Consider the following 13,223-nt stretch of genomic DNA (forward strand, 5'->3'; position numbering starts at 1 on the left):
CCTTTTCAATGTCCCTCTTATATTTATTATTATTTTCTATTTTATGGCAAAAATGAGTTACTGCAAATTAGTTATTTGGTTAAAATGTTTGCTGAAAAGATGTCTATGGAAAAGAGGCTTACTATGGATGTACCTAGAACCCCTTGAATACATGCTCCTGTAGGATGACTTAAACACAACTCTGTTATATTGGTGCAAACGTAATTGCAGTTTTGGACTGTGAATTTTAAATCATTATAACAGGCTCAAACACATCTTTCTTAATCAAAATAGGAGCCATTACAATCAACACATTTTTGCCAATGAGGAATAAGTTTGTTTATTCCTGTAACATAAAAATCTGTGCTTTTGGAATTTGATGAACTCTTGGAAAGCATTTTCTGTATCCTGCTGGTTGTGGAAGCATTTTCCCTGCAAAAAGGTGTTGAGATGCTTGAAGAAGTGATAGTCTGTCAGTGAGAAGTCAGGTGAATATGGCAGGTGATGTAAAACTTCATAGTACCATTCATTCAATTTTTGAAGCATTGGTGGTGTGATGTGCAGTCAGGTGTTGTCATGGAGAAGAATTGGGCCCTTTCTGTTGAGCAGTGTTGGCTGCAGGCCCTGCAGTTTTTGGTGCATCTCATTGATTTGCTGAGCATAATTCTCAGATGTAATGGCTTCATTGAGATTCAAAAAGTTGTAGTGGATCAGACAGGGAGTAGACCACCAAAGAGTGACCCTGACCTTTTTTTGGTGCAAATTTAGCTTTGGGAAGTGCTTTGGAGCTTCTTCTCAGTCCAACCATTGAGCTGATTACCTTTTCAATTTGCTTCAAATGCCAAAGTTCAATGGCCAGCCACTACATTTCTTATCTTCAAGATTCTCATCTCCTTTGCTAAATTTCTTGAACCATCTTTGCACTATACGTTTGTTAGCAGTTCCTGGGCTAAATGTGTTGTTGATATTGTGAGCTGTCCTTGTTGCTTTATGACCCATTCTGAACTTAAATAAAAAATAGCTGGAGTTTACTTTTTGTTTAACATCATTTACATAGTCTAAAATAAATACAAAATACACAGCACATAATAAGTTGTTAGCAAAAAACATAAGGTGAGAAATGCATGTTAAAATGATGTTTAGCATAACCACATTTATTTAAGAATGTATTCCAATATCAAATATGAAATTTCAACAATGCAAAAACTGCAGTTACTTTTGCACCAACCAAATACATGAAATTTTATTAACTTTTGCAGCAGTATTTTGACGTAAGTGTCATTGTCCCATTTAATGGATGAAAAAAAACATTGGAAAGGAGGTAATGTAACTGCCTAGAGTCGTATACCTCATAAGAAATGGGTATAAGATTAGGACAAAAGTCAGTCAACAGCAAAGCCCAAATATGTGTTCCACCATACCAAGATTTTCAGGGACTCATAAAAATGTGATGAGACATCTTCCATTTATCTGAGATTCTTGGGTCACAGACTGGCCACCACCCTCTACATTTCAATTATGTAAGTCATGGAAGGTTAGGCCTCCACTGGCACAGTCTGGGCACTAGGAGATGTGAGAACTTTGAATTTCTGCTCAAGAAAATAGCCTACATTCATGGATATTAAATTAAGAAGTGAAACAGCCAAATCAAAATAGCCAGGAGCATGTTCCCACATAAAACCTTATACCTGGCTTCCAGGCAACTGCGAATCCCTAACTCTTAAAAGGAGAATGAAACAAAAGACGCCAATAAGTTTATTGCTTGTCTGTTGAATCTAGAGCTCATTTATAAATCTGCCACATGTTGTAAATCTGACTGTAGAGGCCCTGTGTATTGAAGAGTTGGAACTTATTGTTGAAATAAATGAACATATTTTGTCCACATCACTCATGGCCCTTTACCCATAGTTGTCTCTCTCATGCTCTCCAACTAGTCATTATTAGCCACAATTTGAATCTATCTTATGCTAGGCAGAGTACTTATTCCTGAAGCTACCCAATAAATTTATCAAAGGGAAAGCTGAGCCAGTGTTCTAGGCTACATTGCTCTGCGTGATGGAATCAGAATTCAAACCCAGCCGCTCTACCTCCGCTCACTCTTCTACTCACCCTCTTACGGATGAGAAAAGCCAGCAGGAAATAATAGATGCTGTCCCAGGATATTAGCCGGAAATGCTCTCCATATCTTCTCAGCCACCATTTGATGCTCATCCCATTGTGCCCCATCCTCTGGCTTTGGACATCTGTTCTTAATTCCTGAATTTGTTAGCCACATAGATTTTCCTTGTATGCCTCCCACTTGTATCTGCTTTCTACACACTCTGATATCATCACTGACTCTCTGCAAAACTGTATTAGACTCAAGTCCACAGAGCTGGGGTATCTATGCCTTCATATACACTCCTTGAAAAGGGAGGAAAAATTGCATGCAATGTAAAGATTCTAATAAGGTTGTGATGAGATTGAAGACTAACTTAAAAAATAATTTTGGTTACAGAATGGAGAATGGATTGTAGGGAGGCAAATGTAGACACAGAGAGGACAATTAAATAGCTATTGTTGTAATGTAAGTTAAGAAATGGTCTTAGCATGCACCAGCAAAATTCCATTAGAGTAGAGTGATGAAGAGCATAGATTCTGGAGGCAGACTGCCCAAGTCTGATTCCCAGTTTTGCTATTCTCTAACTATGTGGTTTTAGGCAAGTTGTCTAACATCTCTGCATCTCACTTCTCTCACTTAAAAATGAAGTTAATAATAATAACAGCAACACATGCCTCCTAAGTTTAAGAATGTTAAATGAATTAACACAGGTGAAAGTGGGCTGACACATAGTAAGTGCTATGAAGGTGATAGCTCTTATTGAAGACAATGGAAATGGAGTAAAGGGAGGTAGAATTAAGTGAGGGGGGGATATGTCATTTAGGTGATTTACTATGGGAGATAAATGATTCTTAGGTTTTTATTTTGAGGCATTTCCTCCTGAGATTTCAGTCTCCCCAGAAGTGTAATTTTGTAAGGAGGGAAAATTATGATAGGAAAAGCCTGAGTTTGGGCAAGATGGAGGTGTATGTGTACTTATGGGTCAGCAAGCACACTCACCAGTTAAGATCCTCCCAAGTTAGTACAAGTCCAAACCCTAAGAGAAACTTCATCATAGTAGAAACCATCAGTGTTAAATCTAAGAATTGCCTGTATTTATTGTGGCATTCTCATCTTCCAACTGAGGACACTGCAGTTCAGAGGTATGACTTGTCAAGTTCAAGCTGCTAGAAATACAAGGCACACACTTTGCACTGGTTTTAGAACCTGCATTGTTTTCTGGTGGTCCACTGCCCCATGGCCATCAAATGACACCCAGGTGTAGGGGCCTGGAGACTGCGAATGAAGAAGAATCACGTTAGGGCTGCAAGATGATGGTTGATGATGATGGGCATAGCTCAGAGTGTTCATTTTAGTGTATAAGGAGTAACTTGGTTCTGTATACTTGAGGCATTTAATTATTTTTTTTCTTACTCTTCTACAGTATAAATAAATTTATCAGATAATGCTTACTAGAACCATTCTATCTTCAGAATATTAGGCTTCCCAGGTAGCTCAGTGGTAAAAAAATTTGCCTGCAAAGCAGGAGACCTGAGTTCGATCCCTGGTCGAGAAGATCCCCTGGGATAGTAAATGGTTACCCACTCCAGTATTCTTGCCTGGGAAATCCCATGGACAGGTATCTGACAGGCTAAAGTCCATGGGGTCACAAGAGCTGGACACAACTTAGCAATTAAACCACCACCAACAACACTGAGATATACAAAGATACAAAACATTATAAATGTGATGTAAGTTTTAAGGTCTTACTAGTGAGTGAGCATGATTCCTTTTTAAGTTTTAAAATAATGTTTTATTCATTAACCATCACCCTCTGCTGCTGCTGCTGCTAAGTCGCTTCAGTCGTGTCCGACTCTGTGTGACCCCATAGACGGAAGCCCACCAGGCTCCCCCATCCCTGGGATTCTCCAGGCAAGAACACTGGAGTGTGTTGCCATTTCCTTCTCCAATGCAAGAAAGTGAAAAGTGAAAGTGAAGTCACCCAGTCGTGTCCGACTCTTTGCGACCCCATGGACTGCAGCCTACAAGGCTCCTCTTTCCATGGGATTTTCCAGGCAAGAGTACTGGAGTGGGGTGCCATTGCCTTCACCCTCTAGATAGTCATTATTTACATCTGGTTCAGGATGGTTCTATCTTAAAATATCTCTCTCAGTTCAGTTCAGCTCAGTCACTCAGTCATGTCTGACTCTTTGCAACCCCATGACTGCAGTATGCCAGGCTTCCCTATCCATCACCAGCTCCGGAACCTACTCAAACTCATCTCCATCAAGTCAGTGATGCCATCCAACCATCTCATCCTCTATCGTCATGCCTTCAATATTTCCCAGCATCAGGATCTTTTCAAATGAGTCAGTTCTTTACATCAGGTGGCCAAAGTATTAGAGTTTCAGCTTCAGCATCAGTCCTTCCAATGAATATTCAGGACTGATTTCTTTTAGGATGGACTGGTTGTATCTCCTTGCAGTCCAAGGGACTCTCAAGAGTCTTCTCCAACACCACAGTTCAAAAGTATCTATTCTTCAGACTCTACTTTCTTTATAGTTCATCTCACATCCATACATGACTACTGAAAACACCATAGCTTTGACTAGATGGGCCTTTGTTGGCAAAGTAATGTCTCTGCTTTTTAATATGCTGTCTAGGTTGGTCATAACTTTTCTTCCAAAGAGTAAGTGTTTTTTAATTTCATGGCTGCAGTCATCATCTGCAGTGATTTTGGAGCCCACCCTGAAAAATAAACTCTTACTGTTTCCATTATTTCCCCATTTATTTGCCATGAACTGATGGGACCAGATGCCATGATCTTAGTTTTCTTGAATATTGAGCTTTAAGATAACTTTTTCACTCTCCTCTTTCACTTTCATCAAGAGACTCTTTAGTTCTTCTTCACTTTCTGCCATAAGGGTAGTATCATTTGCATAACTGAGGTTATTGATATTTCTCCTGGCAGTCTTGATTCTAGCTTGAGCTTCATCCAGCCCAGCATTTCTCATGATGTACTCTGCATATAAGTTAAATAAGCAGAGTGACAATATACAGCCTTGATGTACTCCTTTCCAGATTTGGAACCAGTCTTTTGTTCCATGTCCAATTTCAACTGTTGCTTCTTGACCTGCGTACAGATTTTTCAGGAGGCAGGTCAGGTGGTCTGATATTCCCATCTCTTTCAGAATTTTTCATAGTTTGTTTTGATCCGCATAGTCAAAGGCGTTGGTATAGTCAATAAAGCAGAAGTAGATGTTTTTCTGAAACTCTCTTGCTTTTTCAATGATCCAACAGATGTTGGCAATTTGATCTTTATTACTCTGCCTTTTCTAAATCTATCTTGAACATCTGGAAGTTCATGGTTCACATACTGTTTAAGCCTGGCTTGGAGAATTTTGATCATTACTTTGCTAGCGTGTGAGATGAGTACAATTATGTGGTAGTTTGAACATTCTTTGGCATTGCCTTTCTTTGGGATTGGAATGAAAACTGACCTTTTCCAGTCCGGTGGCCACTGTTGACATTTCCAATTGCTGGCACTTTGAGTGAAGCACTGTAACAGCATCCTCTTTTAGGATTTGAAGTAGCTCAGCTGGAATTCTATCACCTCCACTAGCTTTGTTCATAGTGATGCTACCTAAGGCCCACTTGACTTCACATTCCAGAATGTCTGGCTCTAGGTGATCCCACGATGGTGGTTTCTGGGTCATGAAGATCTTTTTTGTATAGTTCTTCTGTGTATTCTTGCCACCTCTTCTTAATATCTTTTACTTCTTTTAGGTCCATACCATTTCTGTCCTTAATTGCGCCCATTTTTGCATGAAATGTTCCCTTGGTATCTTCTAATTTTTTTGAAGAGCTCGCTAGTCTTTCCCATTCTATTGTTTTCCTCTATTTCTTTGCACTGATCGCTGAGGAAGGTTTCTTATCTCTTTGTGCTATTCTCTGGAACTCTGCATTCAAATAAGTATATCTTTCCTTTACTCCTTTGCCTTTAGCTTCTCTTCTTTTCTTGTTGCTTTCCTGGTGGCTCAGACAGTAAGGCGTCTGCATGCAATGCTGGAGACACATGTTCAATCCCTGGGTCAGAAAGATGCCCTGGAGAAGGAAATGGCAACCCTCTCCAGTACTCTTGCCTGGAAAATTCCATGGATGCAGGAGCCTGGTGGGCTATAGTCCATGGGGTCGGTCGCAAAGAGTCGCATGACTGAGCAACTTCACTTTCACTTTTTCTTTTCTCAGCTATATAAGTCCTCAATAGACAGCCATTTCGCCTTTTTGGATTTTTTTTTCTTGGGGATGGTCTTGATCACAGTCTCCTGTACAATGTCACGAATCTCCATCCATTGTTCTTCAGGCACTCTATCAGATCTAATCCCTGGAATTTATTTGTCACTTCCACTGTATAATCATAAAGTATTTGATTTAGGTTATACTTGAATTGTCTGACAAATCTGACAGAATGTGGCCAAATGAGAAGGGAATGGCAAACCACTTCAATATTCTTACCTTGAGAACCCCACAAACAGTACGAAAGGCAAAATGATAGGATACTCAAAGAGGAACTCCCAAGGTCAGTAGGTGCCGAGTATGCTACTGGAGATCAGTGGAGAAGTAACTCCAGAAAGAATGAAGGGGTGAAGCCATATAAAAACAATACCCCGTTGTGGATATGACTGGTGATAGAAGCAAGGTCCAATGCTGTAAAGAGCAATATTGTACAGGAAACTGGAATGTTAGGTCCATGAATCAAGGCAAATTGGAAGTGGTTAAACAGGAGATGGCAAGAGTGAACGTCAACATTCTAGGAATCAGTGAACCTAAATGGAATGGAATCAGTTAAGTTCAGTTCAGTCGCTCAGTCGTGTCCGACTCATTGTGACCCCATGAATCACAGCACGCCAGGCCTCCCTGTCCATCACCAACTCCTGGAGTTCACTCAAACTCATGTCCATCGAGTCGGTGATGCCATCCAGGCATCTCATTCTCTGTCGTCCCCGTCTCCTCCTACCCCCAATCCCTCCCAGCATCAGACTCTTTTCCAGTGAGTCAACTCATCGCATGAGATGGCCAAAGTATTGGAGTTTCAGCTTCAGCATCAGTCCTTCCAATGAACACCCAGGATTGATCTCCTTGAGAATGGACTGGTTGGATCTCCTTGCAGTCCAAGGGACTCTCAAGAATCTTCTCCAGCACCACAGTTCAAAAGCATCAGTTCTTCGGCAATCACCTTTCTTCAGAGTCCAACTCTCACATCCATACATGACCACGGGAAAAACCATAGCCTTGAATAGACAGACCTTTGTTGGCAAAGTAATGTCTCTGCTTTTTAATATGCTATCTAGGCTGGTCATAATTTTCCTTCCAAGGAGTAAGTGCCTTTTAAATTCATGGCTGCTATCAGCAGCTGCAGTGATTTTGGAGCCCAAAAAAATAGTCTGACACTGTTTCCACTGTTTCCCCATCTATTTCCCATGAAGTGATGGGACCAGATGCCATGATCTTCGTTTTCTGAATGTTGAGCTTCAAGCCAACCTTTTCACTCTCCTCTTTCACTTTCATCAAGAGGCCTTTGAGTTCCTCTTCACTTTCTGCCATAAGGGTGGTGTCATATGCATATCTGAGGTTATTGATATTTCTCCTGGCAATCTTGATTCCAGCTTGTGCTTCTTCCAGCCCAGTGTTCCTCATGATGTACTCTGCATATAAGTTAAATAAGAAGGGTGACAATATACAACCTTGACGTACTCCTTTTCCTATTTGGAACCAATCTGTTGTTAAATGTCCAGTTCTAACTGTTGCTTCCTGATCTGCATACAGGTTTCTCAAGAGGCAGGTCAGGTGGTCTGGTTTTCCCATCTCTTTCAGAATTTTCCACAGTTTATTGTGATCCACACAGTCAAAGGCTTTGGCATAGACAATGAAGCAGAAATAGATGTTTTTCTGGAACTCTCTTGCTTTCTCCATGATCCAGCAGATGTTGACAATTTGATCTCTGGTTCCTCTGCCTTTTCTAAAACCTGCTTGAACATCTGGAAGTTCACAATTCACATATTGCTGAAGCCTAGCTTGGAGAATTTTGAGCATGACTTTACTAGCGTATGAGATGAGTGCAATCGTGCAGTAGTTTGAGCATTCTTTGGCATTCCCTTTCTTTGGGATTGGAATGAAGACTGACCTTTTCCAGTGATGGGTGACTTTAACTCAGATGACCATTATATCTACTACTGTGGGCAGGAATCCCTTAGAAGAAATGGAGTAGTCATTATAGTCAACAAAAGAGTCCGTAATGCAATACATGGATGCAATCTCAAAATGACAGAATGATCTCTGTTCATTTCCAAGGCAAACCATTCAATATCAAAGTCATCTAAGCCTATGCCCCAACCAGTAATGCTGAAGAAGCTGAACTTGAACAGTTCTATGAAGACTTACAAGACCTTTTAGAACTACCACCCAAAAAAGATGTCCTTTTCATTATAGGGGACTGGAATGAAAAAGTAGGAAGTCAAGAAACACCTGGAGTAACAGGCAAATTTGGCCTTGGAGTACGGAATGAAGCAGGGCAAAAGCTAATGGAGTTCTGCCAAGAAAACACATTGGTCACAGCAAACACTCTCTTCCAACAACACAAGAGAAGACTCTACACATGGACATCACCAGATGGTCAACGCCAAAATCAGATTGGTTATATTCTTTGCAGCCAAAGATGGAGAAGCTCTATACAGTCAGCAAAAACTAGACCAGGAGCTGACTGTGGCTCAGATCATAAACTCCTTATTGACAAATTCAGACTTAAATTTAAGAAAGAAGGGAAAACCACTAGACCATTCAGATATGACCTAAATCAAATCCCTTATGATTATATAGTGGAACTGAGAAATAGATTTAAGGGACTAGATCTGATAGATAGAGTGCTTGATAAACTATGAACAGAGATTCGTGACATTGTACAAGAGACAGGGATCAAGATCATCCCCATGGAAAAGAAAGCAAAAAAGCAAAATGGCTGTCTGAGGAGTCCTTACAAATAGCTGTGAAAAAAAGAGAAGCTAAAAGCAAAGGAGAAAAGCACAGATATAACCATCTGAATGCAGAGTTCCAAAGAATAGCAAGGAGAGATAAGAAAACCTTTCTCAGCAATCAATGCAAAGAAATAGTGGGAAACAACAGAATAGGAAAGACTAGAGATGTCTTCAAGAAAGGTGGAGATACCAAGGGAACATTTTGTGCTCGATAAAGGACAGAAATCGTATGGACCTAACAGAGACAGAAGATATTAAGAAGAGGTGGCAAGGATACACAGAAGAACTGTACAAAAAGATCTTCATGACCTAGATAATCATGATGGTGTGGTCACTCACCTAGAGCGAGACATCCTGGAATGTGAAGTCAAGTGGGCCTTAGAAAGCATCACTATGAACAAAGCTAGTAGAGGTGATGGAATTCCAGTTGAGCTATTTCAAACCCTAAAAGATGATGCTGTGAAAGTGCTGCACTCAATATGCCAGCAAATCTGGAAAACTCAGCAGTGGCCAGAGGACTGGAAAAGGTCAGTCTTCAACCCAATCCCAAAGGAAGGCAATGTCAAAGAATGCTCAAACTACCGCACAATTGCACTCATCTCATACACTAGTATATTCATGCTCAAAATTCTCCAAGCCAGACTTCAGCAATACGTGAACCGTGTACTTCCAGATGTTCAAGCTGGCTTTAGAAGAGGCAGAGGAACCAGAGATCAAATTGCCAACATCCGCTGGATCATGGAAAAAGCAAGAGAATTCCCGAAAAACATCTACTTCTGCTTTGTTGACTATGCCAAAGCCTTTGACTGTGTGGATCACAAGAAACTGTGGAAAATTCTGAAAGAGATGGGAATACCAGACCACCTGACCTGCCTCTTGAGAAACGTATATGCAGGTCAGGATGCAACAGTTAGAACTGGACATGGAACAACAGACTGGTTCCAAATAGGAAAAGTAGTATGTCAAGGCTGTATATTGTCACCCTGCTTATTTAACTTATATGCAGAGTACATCATGAGGAACACTGGGCTGGAAGAAACTCAAGCAGGAGAAATATCAATAACCTCAGATATGCAGATGACACCACCCTTAAGGCAGAAAGTGAAGAGGAACTCAAAAGCCTCTTGATGAAAGTGAAAGAGGAGAGTGAAAAATCTGGCTTAAATCTCAATATTCAGAAGACTAAGTCACGGCATCTGGTCCCATCGCTTAATGGGAAATAGATGGAGAAACAGTGGAAACAGTGTCAGACTTTATTTTTGGGGCTCCAAAATCACTGCAGATGGTGATTGCAGCCATGAAAATAAAAGACATTTACTCCTTGGAAGGAATATTATGACCAACATAGACAGCATATTAAAAAGCAGAGACATACTTTGCCAACAAAGGTCCATCTAGTCAAGGCTATGGTTTTTCCAGTGGTCATGTATGGATGTGAATGTTGGACTGTGTAAAAAACTGAGCACCGAAGAATTGATGCTTTTGAACTGTAGTGTTGGAGAAGACTCTTGAGAGTCCCTTGGACTGCAAGGAGATCCAACCAGTCCATCCTAGAGGAGATCAGTCCTGGGTGTCCATTGGAAAGACTGATGCTAAAGCTGAAACTCCAATACTTTGACCACATCATGGGAAGAGTTGACTCATAGGAAAAGACTCTGATGCTGGGAGGGATTGGGGGCAGGAGGAGAAGGGTTTGACAGAGGATGAGATGGCTGGATGGCATCACTGACTTGATGCATATAAGTTTGGGTGAACTCCAGGAGTTGGTGATGGACAGGGAGGCCTGGTGTGCTCCGATTTATGGTGTCGCAAAGAGTCAGACACGACTGAGCGACTGAACTGAACTGAATTGTCTAGTGGGTCTCCTTACTTTCTTCAATTTAAGTGTGAATTTTGCAATGAGTAATTCATGATCATGAGTAATAGTCAGCTCCCAGTATTGTTTTTGCTGACTGTGTTGTTTTGCTTCTCCATTTTTGATTGCAATGATATAATCCAACTCTTTTCAGTATTGACCATAAGGTGATGTCCATGTGTAGAGTCTTCTCTTGTGTTATTGAAAGAGGGTGTTTGCTATGACCAGTGAATTCTCTTGGCAAAACTCTTTTAGCCTTTGATCTGCTTCGTTTTGTACTCCAAGGCTAAATTTGCTTGTGACTCCAGGTATCTCTTGACTTCCTACTTTTGCATTCCAGTCCCCTATAAGGAAAATGATATGTTTTTGCGTATTAGTTCTAGAATGTCTTGTAGGTCTTCATGGAAATGTTCAACTTCAGCTTTTTCAGCATTACTTGCCGGGACATAAACTTGGATTACCGCTATTGAATGGTTTGCCTTGGAAACAAACAGAGATCAGTATGTCATTTATGAAATTGCATCCAAGAACTACATTTTGGACTCTTTTGTTGACTACTCCATTTCTTCTAAGGGTTCTTGCCCACTGTAGTAGATATAATGGTCATCTGAGTTAAGTTCACCCATTCCAGTCTATTTTAGTTCCCTGATTCCTAAAATGTTGATGTTCACTCTTGCCATTTCCTGTTTGACCACTTCCAATTTGCCTGGATTTCATGGACCTAACATTCCAGGTTCCTATGCCACTACTGTGTGTTGTTTTTGCTTTGGCTTCATCTCCATTCTTTCTGGAGTTATTTATCCACTCATCTCCAGTAGCATATTGGGCACCTACTGTCCTGGGGAGTTCATCTTTCAGTATCCTATATTTTTGCTTTTCATACTGCTCATTGGGTTCTCAAGGCAAGAATACTGAAGTGGTTTGCCATTCCCTTCTCCAGTGGACCAGGTTTTGCCAGAACTCTCAACCATGACCCGTCCATCTTGGGTGGCCCTACACAGCATGACTCATAGTTTCATTGAGTTAGACAAGACTGTGCAGTCCAAGTGATCAGTTTGATTAGTTTTCTGTGATTGTGGTTTTCATTCTGTTGGCCCTTTGATGGATAAGGATAAGAAGCTTATGGAAGCTTCCTGAAACTGAGTCTTGTTCTGATAGGTGGGGTCATACTTAGTAAATCTTTAATCCAATTTTCTGTTGATGAGTAGGGCTGCTGTTTGACCTGAGGCCAAATTATGGTGGAGGAATGAAGATAAGGTCCCATGCATGCACCACTGCACTGAGTGCCCCCAACCCTGAAGCAGGCCACTGCTGACCCACACCTCTGCCAGAGACTTCTGGACCCTCATGGGAAAATCTGGGTCAGTCACTTTTGGGGTCACTGTTCCTTTCTCCTGGGTCCTGGTGAGCACAAGGTTTTGTTTGTGCCCTCCAAGAGTCTGTTTCCCCAGTCCTGTGTAAATTCTGGTGGCTCTATTGGTGGGATTAATCTCGTGGGATTAGTGGTTACCTCCTCCAAGAGGGCTTATGCCATACCCAGGTCTGCTGCACCCAGAACCCCCACCCCTGTCTCAGGCCACTGCAGACCCATACCTCCACAGGAGATACTCAAACAGTTCTGGCTCAGTCTCTCTGGGGTCTCTGAGTCCTGGTGCACACAAGGTTTGTTTGAGCCCTTCAAGTGTCTCTGGCAGGTATGGGGTTTGATTCTAAATGCGATTTTGCCCCTCCTACCATCTTGCTGGGGCTTCTTCTTTTCCCTTGGATGTGGGGTATCTTTTTTTGGTGGGATCCAACATTCTCTTGTTGATGGTTGTTCAGCAGCAAGTTGTAATTTTGGTGGTTGAGGAAGATGGAGGATTAGAAGGACATGTGCTCATCTTCTCCTGTGAGAACTCAAAAAAAAAAAAAAAATCTGTCTACTATATTATAAAAATAGATATAACTCCTTCATTTATAGACCACACACTGTCTTCTAGGTAGAAATCCAGACACTGAGATGCAATAATGAAGTAAATCAGGTCCCTGTTCTCAATAGTATTTGTTCTAGTGTGGACACAAATAGCTGAATAAATGAATGAGATAATGATACCATATTTCTGTATGTAATAACTTCAGTAAGACCCCACAATAACCTCCCACCTTCCTATATCAAATATTTTAAATTAGGTCTCTTACAGTAGTCCAAGGTGCCTGGTTGACGAGCAAGTCAACCCTGTGCACATGAAGGGATTAGAGCTCCTTCTAGATATCTGCTCTGCCGTCTCCTAGGGCACTG

This window comes from Moschus berezovskii, chromosome 4, assembly GCF_049115385.1.
Source record: "Moschus berezovskii isolate FMDL1 chromosome 4, NW_MosBer_1.0, whole genome shotgun sequence".
In the NCBI taxonomy this organism is placed as follows: domain Eukaryota; kingdom Metazoa; phylum Chordata; class Mammalia; order Artiodactyla; family Moschidae; genus Moschus; species Moschus berezovskii.